Source organism: Lutra lutra, chromosome 15 (genome assembly GCF_902655055.1).
Source record: "Lutra lutra chromosome 15, mLutLut1.2, whole genome shotgun sequence".
NCBI lineage: Eukaryota > Metazoa > Chordata > Mammalia > Carnivora > Mustelidae > Lutra > Lutra lutra.
In genome coordinates this window covers 21151468-21168321 of record NC_062292.1, presented here as the reverse complement: position 1 = coordinate 21168321, position 16854 = coordinate 21151468, and positions in this window count along the sequence as shown.

Sequence of the window (16854 nt, the reverse complement as noted above, 5' to 3'; positions counted from 1 at the left end):
TGTTGGGCAGATCCGGGAAGGAAAGGACCTGATGATCTGTGCCTTTCCACCGCCTCCTTCACTGCCCCTTTCCCGGACTCTCTCAAAACCCACATCCCACACTCACAGTCCACCAACAGACCTAGTACAGTCTCACCTTACCATGAGATGTTGAACACTGGGAAATGTGCTAAGGAAACCTCACTCACTGGAGTTGGAAAGCCATGAAGTAAGGGCTCTCACACGCATGGCTCAACACAGCTTGCACGTTTAGCATGAAGAAGGGAGAGTCTCTCTCCGCCCAGCAACAGCAAGCTCCCCTTGCCTGGTCAAGAGAAGCCACAACCACTTCAAATTCTCATTTTCTTCCAATTAACTTTTGTTCAAAACAACCCCTCCCAACACCCCTTTCCTCCATGGTTCTCTGGACTCTCGCCTACAGTTCACCATCCTGTGTTTATCCCAAATTGAGATTCCTCTGCTCTTCCCAGATAAACTCAATTTTCCCGGCTGAATTGCTTACCTTTTTCTTTTAAAGGTTGAGAACACTTAAAAAAAAAAAAAAAGGCTTCAATACTTCCCTACAAATTGCTAATGATATGATACCTGATCTGCGGAGAAAGATATTTAAGATGGGTGCCTTCAAAGTACCCGGAGCTTTTGTCTGTCCACTGGCCCTCAAAAACCTGGGACCCTGAGGGCCTGGCACTGAGGGCTCTTCCTCTGACCCAGGCTTCACTAGAGAGTGCTTTGAGCGCAGTATCTCCTGCTTCAAGATCACCTGAAGACAATTTTACGTGCAGTAGCTGGCTAGGGCTGCCATTACCAAACACCACAGACTGTGTGCCTTAAAGAACAGAAATGTCCCACTGTTCTAGATCAAGGTCTTGGCAGGTTTGTTTCCTTCTGAGGTCCCTCTCCTTTTGGATGACTGCCTTGTCACTGTCCTCACATGGTCATATGTCCTAATCTTCTCTTCTTATAAGGACACCGGTCACATTGCATTAGGGCTCACTCATATGACCTCATTTTAACTTAATTATCTACTTAAAGGCTTATATCTAAATACAGTGACGTCCTGAGGTGCCAGGGGTCAGGGCTTCAACATATGCATTTTGGAAGGACACAATTCAACCCATCATGCTATCCTCCCATCTTCAGAAAGGAATTTCAAAAGCCACAGGGGTAAAACCATTGTTTTGTGATTTAGCTAGAAAAGTTAAATCAGGTCTTCTTCAAAGAGAAAAGGTTCTAGCATCTGAAGTGGAGAAGAGATGTTTCAAAAGGAAGAAACCTGTCAGAGATTTTCCCTTTTGAGATTATTAACTCAGGAGGACATACACAAAGGAAAAGAAACGAACTTGACCATGAACCTGCCATGACCATACCCAAAGGAAGCTGAGGGGTCTCTTATGTTGTCAACAGGCGGTACAGGATGGGAAGCATCACTAAGCTGGATGCATTAGACACTTTGGACACCAGGTCATGAGTGAGACCAACTGGGATCACTCAGGTTTGATGACTTGAAAGAGTGACCCAGCGAGAACACCTGGCACTGCTTAGGGCTGTTTGTCATCTAACACAACCACACCATTCTTTTTTTCTTTACTTTCAGTAACAGCAATAATACCAGCGATAACGATTACTATGTATTGAACTTCTGCTGCAGAGCTGGCATTGGGTTAATTGCTTTTTATACATTTTCCCACTTAATTCTCACATTATTATCTCTATTAATGAGGAGAAACTATTAAGGGAAGAACCATTAAGGGGACTATTAATGGGAAGAAACCGAAGCACAGAGGAGTTAGATTAATTATCTAAGGTGCCACAGCTTGTAAGAGGAAGAGCTGGTATTTGAACCTGAACTCTGACTCCAGAGCTCTTAGCTTCGTCTCTTCATTGATCCATCTTCATGAGGCAATACAGTTTGACTAGAACAGTCTAGTGGAGAAACACAGGCGATAGCCTCACAAAAGGCAGTGTTCAAATCCTAGTTCTGCAACCATGGGCAAGTTATTTAATCTCTCTTATGAAATTTATAACTTATGAAAAAATCCAATCAAAGTAACTCATAAGGAGTATCTGTCATTTTTATTATTACTATTGTTATTTTCTCCCTGAGCTCTATCCTGTGATTAAGTTGGTAACAGTATAAACCAATAAAATGGTATTAAAATACAAAATAAAATAGTAAATGGGAGTTGCCAGGGGTTGGAAGTAGGGGAATAGGAAAGATATTGTCTAAGGGTAGAACCTACAATTAGTACATAAATAAGTCCTAGAGATATAATGCACAGTATAGTGATTATAAACAATAATACTATATTATTCCATCAAACTTGCTAATAAACCAGTTCTTAATTTTTCCCACCGCAAAGAAAGAAATAACTATGAGACATAATAGAGGCATTAGCTAATGTCAACCGTGTCAATCATACTGCAATATGGAACTGTATCAAATCAACATGTTGTAGACCTTGACCTTATATAATGTCATATGGCAAATATATTTTATTTAACAATAAAATAATAGAATAAAAAATTTAAAAAAAATAATAGAATAAAATTAAAAATAAAGCACTGTCTTGCATTGCAAGTTCACATTAATTAGTACTACTAATTTAAACTTATCCTTTTAGCAAAGGTAAAATTTTAATGGACACTGCTTTTTTACCTCCCTTTTAAAGTAACTATGGATTGCTTATTAAATTGCATTTTCATTATCCCTACAGCATCTCAATCTCTTAGGAAGACTCAATGAATAATTTAAAATTTATGTTTAATTTATTATACAGGCTTATAGCAACTCTTCTCATGGACTGATCCTCGTTAAAGTTCTCAAGGCCTGAAGGCACAGGTGGCTCCATTAAAAATGTATTTCTCGGGGCGCCTGGGTGGCTCAGTGGGTTAAGCCTCTGCCTTCGGCTCAGGTCATGGTCTCAGGGTCCTGGGATCGAGCCCCATATCGGGCTCTCTGCTTAGCAGGGAGCCTGCTTCTCTTCCTCTCTCTCTCTGCCTGCCTCTCTGCCTACTTGTGATCTCTGTCTGTCAAATTTAAAAAAAAAAAAATTTTTTTTTAAATGTATTTCTCAGCTTTCTTGAGGGGTTCTCTTTGAAAGTGCTGGGATGGGCACATTCATAGTTAATTGACAGTAGGTTACATGCTACTTTATTCACCACATTTGAGGAAACATTGCTTTTTTGGTCTGATAATTAGTTGTGTGCCAATACTTTCCATTACCTGCTTTTTGGATAATAATTAAAGCATATGCCATAAGATGATGTGACTGATTCAACTATGTCCTGGGAAATGGCTGAAGGGAGAATTACAGGTGTGATTCAGGAGTGGGAAAAAGAGATACAGAGTGGAAAATCTATTCTTCCAAATAGGGCCTTGGAAAGTTACACAAGAGTGGGACACAGTGGGGAGGCCAGGATCCTACTTGTGCCTCAAGCAGGTGCTCTGAATGGAATAATTAAAAAGATGTGAGGCACCTTTCTCTGGTTTTGACCTCTGTTTGAGGCCAAGATGCACCCTCCATTTACATATCTCCCACTTCCTGGAACAAAAATGAAGTCAGAACATAGCATGTTTTTCTGCTGAATCTACTTCCATAATCTATCAAATGGTTTATGTCTTATTTACATTTATCCTGAGTCTGAAGTCTCTTAAGACCTAAAGTGGGCCTCCTTATACACGACTATGATGCCTTCTATTTACTGAGTCAAAAAGTTATTCATTTGTAGAGATAAGAAAAATGTGAATACAACCAAGTATAAATCCAAAATAACATGGTCTGAGAGGTATTAATTCTCCCCACATTAGAACATATTAGTATTTTTTCAGAATGTACTGTGCTTTGGGACACCTGGGTGGGTCAGTCAGTTAAGTGTCTGCCTCTGGCTCAGGTCATGGCTGGGATTGAGTCCTGTATCAGGTTCCTTGCTCAGCGGAGAGCCTGCTTCTACCTCTGCCTGCCGCTCCCCCCTTCTTGTGCGCTCACTCTCTCTCTGACAAATAAATAAAATCTTTAAAAAAAAAAAAAAGTACTGTGTTTAAAGGTTTCCCTTACCTGGTGTTGCTCAATAAGGGTCCAACCGGCCTTGGAAAAACCTCTTTCTCTGGATGAGGGGCTCAGGGAAGCCCTATACTACTAGCCCACATGGTTTTCACTCTACTTGCCTGACAGATGGACCATCTGACTTAGGGTTGGCTCTAGAACTCTCTCTCAAAATAACTTTTTTACTCCAAACAGATGAAACTATTTTAGTAATATGAATAATCGCTCGGGGTAAGGACAAAAAAATTAGACAATCTATTTGTCAACATTCCCTGGGAAAAAAATTATGGATACTTTTACTTAGGGCTTATTTAGTGCAGACCATTAAAAGCAGCTGTTGAACGCCATGACATTGATTTCACTTGTCATTACGTCTCCAATACCTAGCACAGAATCTATTAACACAGTAGATTTATAGTATGTGTTAAATACGCAAAAAATATATGTTTAAAAGTGAACAGTTTCCAGCATCCTGATTTATCTTATAGAATACATTCAAATAGAGAATAAATGAATTTATTCTTCAAAGCATCAAATGCCTGTAAGATATGCTTGCCAAGGGGTCAGTTTCCTTTCAGAGAAGAGAAGTCATTAACTTTGAAGAAGACCTTCTTGGATGCAAATCACAAGACAAAACTCTACCCTTGGGAATAGGAATAGGCCTTCATTTGCAAACTTCCCGATGCTCCATTTTAAAAAATAAGCTATTTTTGGGCGCCTGGGTGGCTCAGTGGGTTAAAAGCCTCTGCCTTCAGCTCAGGTCATGATCCCAGGGTCCTGGGATCGAGCCCCACATCGGGCTCTCTGCTCCGCGGGGAGCCTGCTTCCTCCTCTCTCTCTCTCTCTCTGCCTGCCTCTCTGCCTACTTGTGATCTCTGTCAAATAAATAAATAAAATCTTTAAAAAAAATAAAAATAAAAATAAAAATAAGCTATTTTTAAAATGAGACCCCGGAATTTCAACAGCAGCATCTCATTTTACAGGTGAAGAATTAAAATCCAAAAGCTATAATTATAGCTGACATTAATTGACATTACGTATTTAATGCTTAAGACCCTAAGCTAAATCTGTAGGCGTGTTATCAGTCCTCACCCTGATCTTGTGAGGAAGACGGGAATTTAGCACCCTATGATACTGGAGGAAACTGAGGCCCAGAGAGGCCAAATGACTGATCAGATGTCACATGGCTTCAAGCGATAAAGACAGGATTTGAACTAAGTTCTGTCTGGCTCCAGAGTTCAGGTGCTTCATTGTCTCTGTGCTCTCTTGTCTTCGGAGAGTCACAAAGGCTTTGGTAATGTCCATTTCTGGAATTGGCAGTTTCATGATGTAGGCTCTTCTAAGCTCTCAAAGCAAAAATTCTTTAAAGAGTAGAAACAAGGGCTACCTGGGTGTCTCAGACTGTTAAGCCTCTGACTCTTGATTTCAGCTCAGGTCACAGTCCTAGGGTTGTGAGATCGAGCCCCGCGGCTGGTTCCATGTGCAGTGGGAAGTCTGCTTGAGATTCTCTCTCTCTCTTCCCCCCCAGCTTGTGCGCGCTCTCTCCCTTTCTCTCTCTCAAAAACAAAACAAAACAAAACAAAACCACCTTTAAAGAAGATAGAAACTATAATGAAAATGAATGAAAGTGAACCCTTTGAGGCAGGAGCCAGGGTATGTGCAGAGGTTTATTAACCCTCATGTCAAAGTTCTGGTTCTAGGCTTTCAACCCTTGGGCCTCTCGGGCTGCCCCCTGGTTGATTTCCAGATGCTCCCCAACAGGCCTTCTCTATTTTAATCAGGTTGAACTCCTTAAAATTCCTACTATGGCATTTATATTTTCTTGTCTCTATTCCCTTCCAGAAGCTGTCCTCTCCATCTGAAATCCCTGCAAGAAATTAAACATGGCCACAGATTTTTTTACAGTAATTTCCATAAAAAGGTGGAAGCTATTTCCCCACTGCCTTGAATCTGGGCTGACTTTGTGACTTGCTTTGTCCCATAGGATGTGGCATAAGTGACATCCTACGACTTCCAAGCCTTGGCTTCCAGAAGCCCCAAATCCTCTGCTTTCACACTCTGAACACTGAGGCCATGTGAACAAGCCCATCTGTGAGGATGAGAGACCACAAGGAGAGGCCCAGCCATCCAGCCATTAGGAGCCTTTACTGAGGCTCCAACTGTAAGCCCTCCGTGACCAGCTGACCCACCAACAACTACAAACAAATGCAGAGTGAGATGAGCCATCCTAGCTGAGCTCTGCCCAAATTGCCAAGCCGAAGAACAGTGACAAATGAGGGACCTCTTAAGCCCTTAAGTTTTGGGTAGTTTGTAATGTAGCAGTAGGCATGCTAACACACGCTTTTTAATTCCTTTCTTCCTAATATGCCCACCACCTTCTTGTAGCCTGAACTTCAAAGTCATTCCTCCAAGAAGTTTTCCCTGATGGAAACCTCCCCTGCAAGCCAGCCTCACTTAGGTTTAAGATAAAAAGTACAAAGACCTAGCTGCCTCCCTAAGTACTTCCCCCATCCACTGGCTCATGCCTAGGATCTCACCATTAAAGTTTAATTACTTACATAAAAGCATAAATGTCTATTAAATTTTAAGAGTCCCTGGAAGGGATAACAACTTTTGTGCTTTTGATTTTGCTCTTATTATAAAAGTGTACGGGAATAGAAAGTGACCCTAAAGTAAGGTCATTTCCCAAAGAGAAAAAAAAAGTTAGTTTTTACCAGTTGGAATATAAGCCTTTAAGGAGGGACATCAACAAAACAACTATGTATCTGATTTCAATGTTTAATTGATTAATTTTTTTTTATTTTTTTGAAGATTTTATTTATTTATTTGACAAACAGAGATCACAAGCAGGCAGAGAGAGAGGGGAGAAGCAGGCTCTCTGAGCAGGCTCCCCGAGCAGGCTCCCCGCGGAGCTGAGAGCCCAACTTGGGGCTCGATCCCAGGACCCTGAGATCATGACCTGAGCTGAAGGCAGAGGCTTTAACCCACTGAGCCACCCAGGTGCCTCTAATTGATTAATTTAATTAAGCATACATATTTAAAATAACATATAAAACAACACTCAGCTTAGAAGTATTTCTTTCTTCCACTCTTGCATTCTGTGAAGGTATTTGATTTACATTCGCCATATGCATCTAGTGGCAAGTACTCTCCATGTCACAAGACACTTTGAGCCATCTGACAGTCTTCCAGATGGAAAACATCACCCTCCCTCACATCTAATTTGTATTTTTTAAATACAAATTTGATGCTGCCATTGAAGTTCTTATGGCGAGCCACAAGTACCCATTCAAAAAACACTAAGATAATGATTTGTCTTATTCATCCTACAAGTGTATATTCATGATCTTCACAGGGGAATCACTTACAGGATCATCATGTAAGGAACTTTTGGAAAGCAGGTTTATGAGGACAGCTAGGCTTGCAGTTTAGGGATCTTATCCCAAAGAACAAATTCATTAAATTCATGTTATATTTCTTTGCTCTCTTTTTTTTTTAGCCAAAAGGCCACCATAAACATCTAAAATTTCATTATTTCTCCCCCCCCCCTTTTTTTTCAGAGAGAGAGAGACAGAGAGGGGTGGGAAAGGGCAGAGGGAGAGGGAGAGAGAGAATCTTTTTTTTTTTTTTTTTTTTGGAGAGAAAGAATCTTAAGCATGCTCCATGCCTAGCCTGACACAGGGCTTGCTCTCACAACCCTGAGATCATGATCTGAGCCAAAATCAAAAGTTGGACACTCAACTACCTGAACCACCCAGGTGCCCCAAAAGTTCATGATTTCTTGATGTCATTTCAAGCTAATGTGTTTTCTCCAACCAGTACTTTGTGGTTCCAAAAAAGTCAGAGAGAACATCCCATAATGCAAAACACTCTGGAAGGATGAGAATGTAAGGCAACTCCCCTTTTTCTGAGGGAAATATTTTGGGAGAAAATCAAATTTTGTTATGTGATTGATATATGTTAATACAAGCTCCTTCCAGAAATTTCAGACAATGCAGAAAATTTGATGGATAAAAATTAAAATAACTGATAATGCTATAATTGAGATCATCATTTAAACATTTTGGTTCATTTCCTTCCAGATCTTTCTCCTATGCGTGATTATATATTACATTAAATTCAATCAGCTCCATCTCTACTTAACATTATAACATAAGCATCTCCCTTATTGGAAACTCTTTGTAAGAAAGATATGTCATCATGCACTCGATCACCTTCATATTACTGTACATTTACATTCTCTGGGGAAGGGACAGCATCTCGCGCAAACACCAGCTCCTTGTACCCTAGTGTACATGGTTTTAGATTTTTTTTTAACTTTATTGAGCATCTACCCATGTAAAATATATTTAAAATGAATAAAAGTCAGTTCTCGCCCTCAGAGGAGAGAGACCTGTAAACAATTGTACAATATATGATAACGGGGGGAGAAGGTTTCATGGAGGAGTCAACATTTGAGATTTCGGGGCTTTTGCTGTTTGTTTGTTAACTGCTTATTTTTAGGTCATTGAGACTTAATTTTGCAAATATTTGCCAAGTCAAGAGACACCCACAGGAATCTTTCCCCATTGAGATTTCCCGAACACAGCACCTGTGCCACGTGGAAAGCAGCTGGACCACACCTTTATTATGCACCCACTGCAGGTTTCCAGGACTGGGGAATTTTCCCTGAGAGCAGGTTTGGATGGGCCTGAAGCGATGGGACAAGGAAGCAGGAACAAGTGTGAACTTGGAAGGCCAGAACAAGTTCTGTCAGTACCACGCTCACTGGCACTTTGCATTTCCATGTCCCACGTGCACCACACTGACACCCACCTCTGCTCTCTGGTTCTTTAACATAGGCGGGCTTCATCGCCCTCCAGCAAGTTTTGGCATTCAGTAGAAACAACCATAAGGTTCACTATACTGAACCCCTGGCCTGGGTGTGAGGCCCAACTCCATTACCGACTGTGGGTACAGTCTGACCCTGGGTAATTCCCAGCCTCTTTCATGCACACATTTCTACCCAAACAACCAGACACTCTGTTTCTATAGATATGGTCATGGACAAGTGACAGATGGCGCCACTGCTGGCCACACTGACCCTACAGATTCTTCACCTCAGATCTGTTTCTCATTTGGACACAGCACCTGGGATGTAACAGTTTCTGACTGCCATAAGCTGGCAAGACCCAGAACTCACGACAACCCACAGAACTCAGTCTGTTTATTTTCTGCGTGGGGTGAATCCCTTTCTGAAATGATCTTTTTTGTTGGTTTACTTGTTTATTGTGTGTCTTCCTACCAAAATCCACTGTGAGAGCAGGAATCTTGCCCAGTGCTAACACAGTGCACGACAGACACTAAAGAGGCAGGAGTGTGAACGAATAAATGAACGCAGAAGAAATGTGGCTACAGAAGGTGGATAAGAATGGCAAAGCACGAGGTATGGGAGAAAGAATATCCCTGACCTCCAAAGCTCACAGTCTAATAAGAAGAGAGAATAAAAAGACAAAAGAATTGCAACACAGGGTGAAAAGCATCATCACAAATGTACACGTAGGAACAGAGATGGTACAGAGGAAGGGACCTAGACATTTTCTGAAGGAAGTGACTTCTGAACTTAGTTTCAAAGAATTAGTGGCAATCTGCCAGGTAGGTAATGAGGGAAATCCTTTCGAGAGGGCCCCACGGATCTCTATTCTGACCTAATCATTGACCTCATTTCCCTTCCCCATGGAAACTTGGGGTTAAAAATACCCTTGAAGATCATCCAGTCCAATGGTTCTTAAAGAGGACTTTGCCTTTTTAAAAGAGGTCTGTAAATTCTCTGATACTCACCCCTTCAGCGGAGCCTAATTCCCCTCCCCTCGAGTGTGGGCTGTCCGTAGTGACTCATTTCTAACGAAGAGAATGTGGCAAAATGGTGGGGTGTGACCTGAGGTTAGGTTATGAAAGGTCATAAAATGTGGCTTCCATTTTTCTCTCTCTCTCTTTCTCTTGTGGATCGCTCAGTTTAGAGGAAGCCAGTTGTCAAGTTATGAGGACACACAAGACAAGGTACGGAGGCCTCTTGCCCACAGCCAGTGAGCCTTGCTAGAGACAATTCTCCAGCCCAGGTGGGCCTTCCAGATGACAGCAACTACAGTCAACGTCTTGGCGGCAACCTCATGAGACCCAGAATTCCACACCATCAGAAACTGCAACATAGTACATGTTTGTTGTTTTAAGGCACTAAATTTGGGGATGATTTGTTACATAGCAATAGATAATAAATAGGAGGCCTCAAACAGTTTGCATTTATGGGAATGATGACTGTATTTATCCTACTAGAGATTAAAACTGAAGAGTGTTAAAAATATTTGTGTGTTACTTCATTGAAAACAACAGTGATAAATATACACAGTACGTGTTAACACAGATAACATTTTGGTGAAAAATAACAGTTTCATAAAACAAAAATTAGTTACAAGAATGGCATCATTTTATGTTTTTACAAAGCTTTTTAATGCCCAATTTAACGGGAGATAGCTGGATTCTCATATATCTATCTCCATTTAGTCACTTGTGAAATCACAAATCAGGTAGCGTCTAAAAAACTCCACCATACACTTGTAAGACAGAGTGAAAAAGGTCACTGATCTCATCAAGGCTCCCTACAACAGCCATGACTAGTAGATGCTCAGGTCACATGTGAGCATACCCAGTGACCAGAAACTCACTAGTTCCCCAGAAAGCCTACCACTCCCCCAAAACATCACTGGGGTTGGAAAGGTCCTTCCTCTGCCACGCTCCCTTTGTTCTCCCATTAGTCTGGTGATTCTGAATAAGTTTAATCATTCCTTTAAGGCTAAGGTCCTTATAGGGTCTATTTTAAGGGTTATTCATGACTCTACAGTTTACAGCGTACTTTTGCCAAGGTTCCCTTAAAAAAAATTCTTTAAGAAAATCAACTGAATTCTGAATGAATATCTCAAAAGGATTTATCATGAATAAGGCCCTCCTGATACTCTCAAGGACCTTATGATCTCTTACCAGACACAAATAGCCCTAGAGTGACTGTTTTCAGATATCAGACTGGCAGAACTTAACAGATACATAAGGAATGGGATGGTAAAATTAAAAGAACACTGAAAACAATCAGTGCAACTTATCTATTTATTATTTTTTAAAGATTTTATTTTTAAGCTATCTCTACACCCAACATGGGGCTCAAACCCACAACTCTGAGATCAAGAGTCACACACTCCAAAGGACCCAGCCAGGTGCCCCTCAAAACAGTGAGCTTTAAAACAGAGATCTCTCGTGGCACCTGGGTGGCTCAGTGGGTTAAGCCTCTGCCTTCGGCTCAGGTCATGATCTCAGGGTTCTGGGATCGAGCCCCGCATCGGGCTCTCTGCTCAGCAGTGAGCCTGCTTCCTCCTCTCTCTGCCGGCCTCTCTGCCTACTTGTGATCTCTCTCTCTCTCTCTCTGTCAAAAAAAAAAAAAAAAAAAAAAACAGAGATCTCTCTTTTCTGCTTAAGGCACAGCCTTCTGATCGCATTAGACATCCAAGTCTTGTGTTTTAAGTTCCTCCTATAGCATCCTGAAGGTTTCATGAAAGTTTCCATACGCCTCTCATACATATTTTCGGTTTAGCTGTTCACCAAAATTGTCCCCCATGTCCCTGTTTAAAGATGACGTTGGAGATGACGTCTGCTGGTTTTTGAGAATGGAAAGACAAACTTTGTGGCTGGTTCTGAAACATAGAAACAAGTCTGGAAACATTTCCCAAGAAACTATCCAGAATAGAGATTAAAGTTTCTCTTCGTGTTAACCCTAAACTCTGAGGAGAAAGAGCAGCACTCCGCTGAGCGCTTGAGTTTTAACTCAAGTTAAAACTTGAGTTTGAAATCCTCTCATATCCACATCAAAATACTTGGCACCCTCCCCCACAACACACACACACACACACAAAAGCACACTGTTGGTGGGTATGTAAATTGGTGCTGCCACTATGGAAAACAGTATAGAGGCTCCTCAAAAAATTAAGAATAAAATTACAAGATGACCCAGCAATCCCACTTCTGGGTATCTATCCAAATGAAATCAGGATTTCAAAGCACTCTGTGTACCCTACATTCATGGCACGTTACTCAAAGAGCCAAGACACGGAAACAACATGAATGTCCACTGACAGATGGGTGGCTAGAGAAAATGTGGTATATACATACAATGGAATATTATTCATCCATAAGAACGTAGGAAATCCTGCCCTTTACACAGATGAAACTTGAGGGCAATATACCAAGTGAAATAAGCCAAACAAAGACAGATACTGCATGATCTCACTGATATGAGGAAGCTAAAAAAAAAAAAAAAAGTTAAACTCATAGTTAGAGAGACTAGAATGGTAGTTACCATGGGCTGGAGGGAAGGGAATGGGGAGATGTTGGTAAAAGGATACAAGCCTTTTAATAAAAGGAGCATTGCTGGATGGGATGCACAGTGAAATTAATTTTTTTTTGGTAAAACGAAGATCAAATAGAAACCCGTTTTTATCTCAGCCTTTAATGAAAATATTTCTCAAAAGTGTACAGCTACTCTCCTACCTTAATACTGAACATGAGAAGATTAGGTTGACTCAGTGTTGATGCTGGCACTTAATCTGAAAATCAAAGAAGGTCTTTGATAACATCTTGGTTTTGTTTCCTCCCCAAAATAGATTTCTTTGTTCATGAAAGAAAATGTGTTTCTTGAGTTTTAATTAATTGAGGGTTTGATATTTTTCTTGTAGCTCTTGTTTATATGCTACCACAGAATGAGGTGTGACCATAATATTTAGTCAGTCTGAGTCATGATGGCTCATGATGTCAGGAACATAAGTCAAGGTTTAATATCTCCAAGTTTCTGTGTAGCTAGTCTACATGATCTCCCAGTGAGGAAGCAAATCTTGTAGTCATGTCTTGTTCTACTCTATTGAGATGAATATGTCAAAAATGGAAAGAATAGTGGCATGCTTCTTTAATCACATTAGGCAACATTTCAAGCAGAGCAATTCTGAAAATAATATAACAGACTCTCAAGTTACTGCAATCCAGATTTTACACAGGATTTGAGGACTTATAAATCCTTCAAAAATTCAGTGTAAAAGGTAAAGATATCTGTCTCTCCCTAATACTCTTCCCTTTCCTTTCCTTAATAGTCTTTTTTAATCCCAAAAGGGCATTGTTCTGAAGATAGTGTACGCAGCGCTTAAGCCGTTGCTGTATATAAAAATTACTGCAAGCACTCAGTGGCTTAACACAACAAACTGTTATTATTGCTCATGAGTGTACAGGTCAGCTGGGTGGTTCTACTGATATGAAATGGGGTGCGCTAATCTTAGTGAGGCTTGCTCATACGTCTGTGGTCAAATGGCAGGTCAGCAGGGAGCTGGCTTGTTGTGGTAACAGTCTTAATCACGTGTCTGGTGGTTAACTGATTGTAGGCTGAAGCGAATGGATTGGCTGGCCAGCCTAGCTCAGGGTTATTCACAAGGTAACAGAGAGATTTTAAGAGGGAAAGTGGAATGGAAATGTGTAGGCCCCTGGCAAAACATTGCTTCCACGGCAATCTGTTGGTGAAAATGAGTGTCAACAAAGACACCAGAATGAAGAGACAGGAAAACAGACTCTGCTTCTTGGTGGAAGCAGTGGTAAATATTATAAAGGGGGATGGATTTCTAGGAGGGGAGGAAGATTGTGTCTGCTTCTATGACTTACTACAAAGCATGTGTATTTTTTTCATGTATGTGGCTTTACATTTTTAGGTGTGTTTATATTTATAAGTAATATTTTGTATTAAAAAATTAACACAATGAGGGACACCTGGGTGGCTCAGTTGGTTAAGCCACTGCCTTCGGCTCAGGTCATGATCCCAGCGTCCTGGGATCGAGTCCCGCATCGGGCTCCTTGTTCTGTGGGGAGCCTGCTTCTCCCTCTGCCTCTGCCTGCCACTCTGTCTGCCTGTGCTTGCTCTCTCTCTCTCTGACAAATAAATAAATAAAATCTTTAAAAAAAAAAAATTAACACAATGAATATTCTACTCAACATATGGCCTTGCACATTGTTTTTTAAAAAATTCTTAGTGGTGTTTTTGAAATTTCCTCTTATGTTGAATTTAATGCATATGATATCACAATTTATCTATACATTCTCTTATTGATGGCCATTTAAACTATTTCCCATTATTTTTTGCAATCACAAGCAAAGCTCCAATGAACATGCTTGTATGAAATTTTGTGTGTATGCATTAAGAGTTTCTAAGGTACATTTCTAAAAATGAACCTATTAGGTTGTACCTTACATACCTTACATCAGCTTTATTAGATATTGTCAGCTTGTTCTCCAAAGTTGTTAGAACAATTTACATACCCCATCAAGATGTATAAGTTTCACTTCCCCCTACATCTTTATGAATTACACTTTGCATTATTAGATTTACTTTTATTTTATGTGGAGCCAGTTAAAGAAGATTATCATTTTAATTACATGTCATTTAGTAAGGTTGGACATATTTCATATGTACACTGGCCAGATAAATTTCCTCTTCTGCAAATTAATTGCCTAGTCATATATAAACATTTAAATTTTATTTATTAGAGAGCATGCACAAGCATGGTGGGAGAGGGGCAAAGGGAGAGGGACAGAGAGAATCCCAAGCAGGCTCCATGTCCAGCATGGAGTGGGATGCAGAGTTGATCTCACGACCCTGAGATCGTGATTTGAGCCAAAATCAAGAGTCAGACACTTAACTGACTGGGCCACCCAGGTGCACCTAAATTTTATTTAAATTCAATTAATTAACATATAGCATATTATTAGTTTCAGAGGTAGAGTTCAGTGATTGATCACTTGCATAGAACATCCAGTGCCCATTACATCAAGTGCCTCCTTAATGTCCATCTCCCAGTTACCCCATCTCCCTCCTGACCTTCCCTCCAGCAACTCTCAGTTTGTTTCCTATAGTGAAGACTCTCTTATGATTTATTTCCCTCTCTAATTTTGTCTTATTTTATTTTCGCCTCCCTTCCCCTATGATCCTCTGTTTTGTTTCTTAAATTCCACATATGAATAACATCATATGGTATTTTCTTTCTCTGACTGACTTATTTTGCTCAGCATTATACTCTCTAGCTCCATCCATGTCCTTACAAATGGCAAGATTTCATTCTTTTTTATGGCTGAGTAATATTCCATCACATATATCTTTTTAATATTATTTTTTTAAGATTTTATTTATTTATTTGACAGAGAAAGATCACAAGTAGGCAGAGAGACAGGTGGGGGATGGGGAATCAGGCTCCCTGCTGAGCAGAGAGCCCAATGCAGAGCTCGATCCCAGGACCCTGAGATCATGACCTGAGCCGAAGGCAGAGGCTTAACCCACTGAGCCACCCAGGCGCCCAATTTTTAGTATTATTTTTATGGCTTTTTCATGTATATATATAAAATGTCACGTGTGTCTGTGTGTGTGTGTGTACACTATTTATCTATCTATCTATCTATACCACTTCTTCACCCATTCATCAATCAATGGACACTTGAGGTGTTTCTATGTCTTGGCTATTATAAATAATGTTGCTACAAACATAGACATGCATGTATCCCTTTGAATTAGTATTATTTGGGTAAATACGAAGTAGTGCATAGTGACCATAGGGTAGTTCTAATTTTAACTTTTTGAGGAACCTCTGTACTGTTTTCCACTATGGCTACACAGTTTACATTTCCACCAACAGCACATGAATGTTCCTTTTGTCCACATCCTTGCCAAAACTGTTGTTTCTTGTGGTGTTGATCTTAGCCATTCCGACAGTTGTGAGGTGATATCTCCTTGTAGTTGTGATTTGCATTTCTCTGAATTGAATGATATTGAGCATCTCTTCATGTGTCTGTTGGCAATCTGTATAATCTTCCTTGGAAAAATGTCCTTTCATGTCTTCTGTCCATCTTTTAATTAGATTTTTTTTTGTTTTTTTAGGTGTTGAGTTGTGTAAGTTCTTTATGTATATTGGATACTAACCCTTTGTTCGGTATGTCTTTTGCACATAACTTCTCCCATTCTATAGGTTGCCTTTTAGTTTTGTTATGGTTGTGTATGTTTTGTCTTTTTGAGAAAACTTTCCCTATAGAGATGTCATAAATATATTTTCCTATATTTTATTCTAAGTTTTTCTTTTTGTGTTTAGCCTCTTAATCCCTCTGGATTAATATTTAATACATACATATTAATAGATACTTTGTGTATGATATAAAATAGACATCTAATTTTATTTTTTTCCAAATAGAAAGCCAATTGTCCTGGCACAAATTATTAAATAATCTTTTCTTTCTTAATGATTTGTGTTGCTAAAATGTTATATCCCAAGTTCCTGTGTAGACATAGCTTTATTTCTGGGTCCTTATGCTATTTGATTGGTCCCATTTTTTCCATCTCTGCCCCATTGCTGTACCCTGTTAATGATAGCAGCTTTATAGTAAGTTTTATATCTGGTAGGAATAATATCCTTCCTCATTCTTCTTCAAAATTACCTAGGCTCTTCTTTGCCCTTTGCTTTTTCCTATTAAATTTAAGAGCAGCTTATCGAGTTAAGAGTGGGAAATGCTATGCAATGAGAAAAAGTAGAATAAGGCAAGAGGAATTAAAAGTGCAGGAGGGAATCTAAGGTATTAAACATGGTGATGGAGGTAGGCCTCACTGAGAAGTAAGACTTGAGGAAAGGCTTGCAGAGATAAAGAAATTAGGCAAACAGTTTCCTGGGGAAGAGTCTTACTAGCAGAAATGACGGTCGGTACTGAGGTTCTGAGC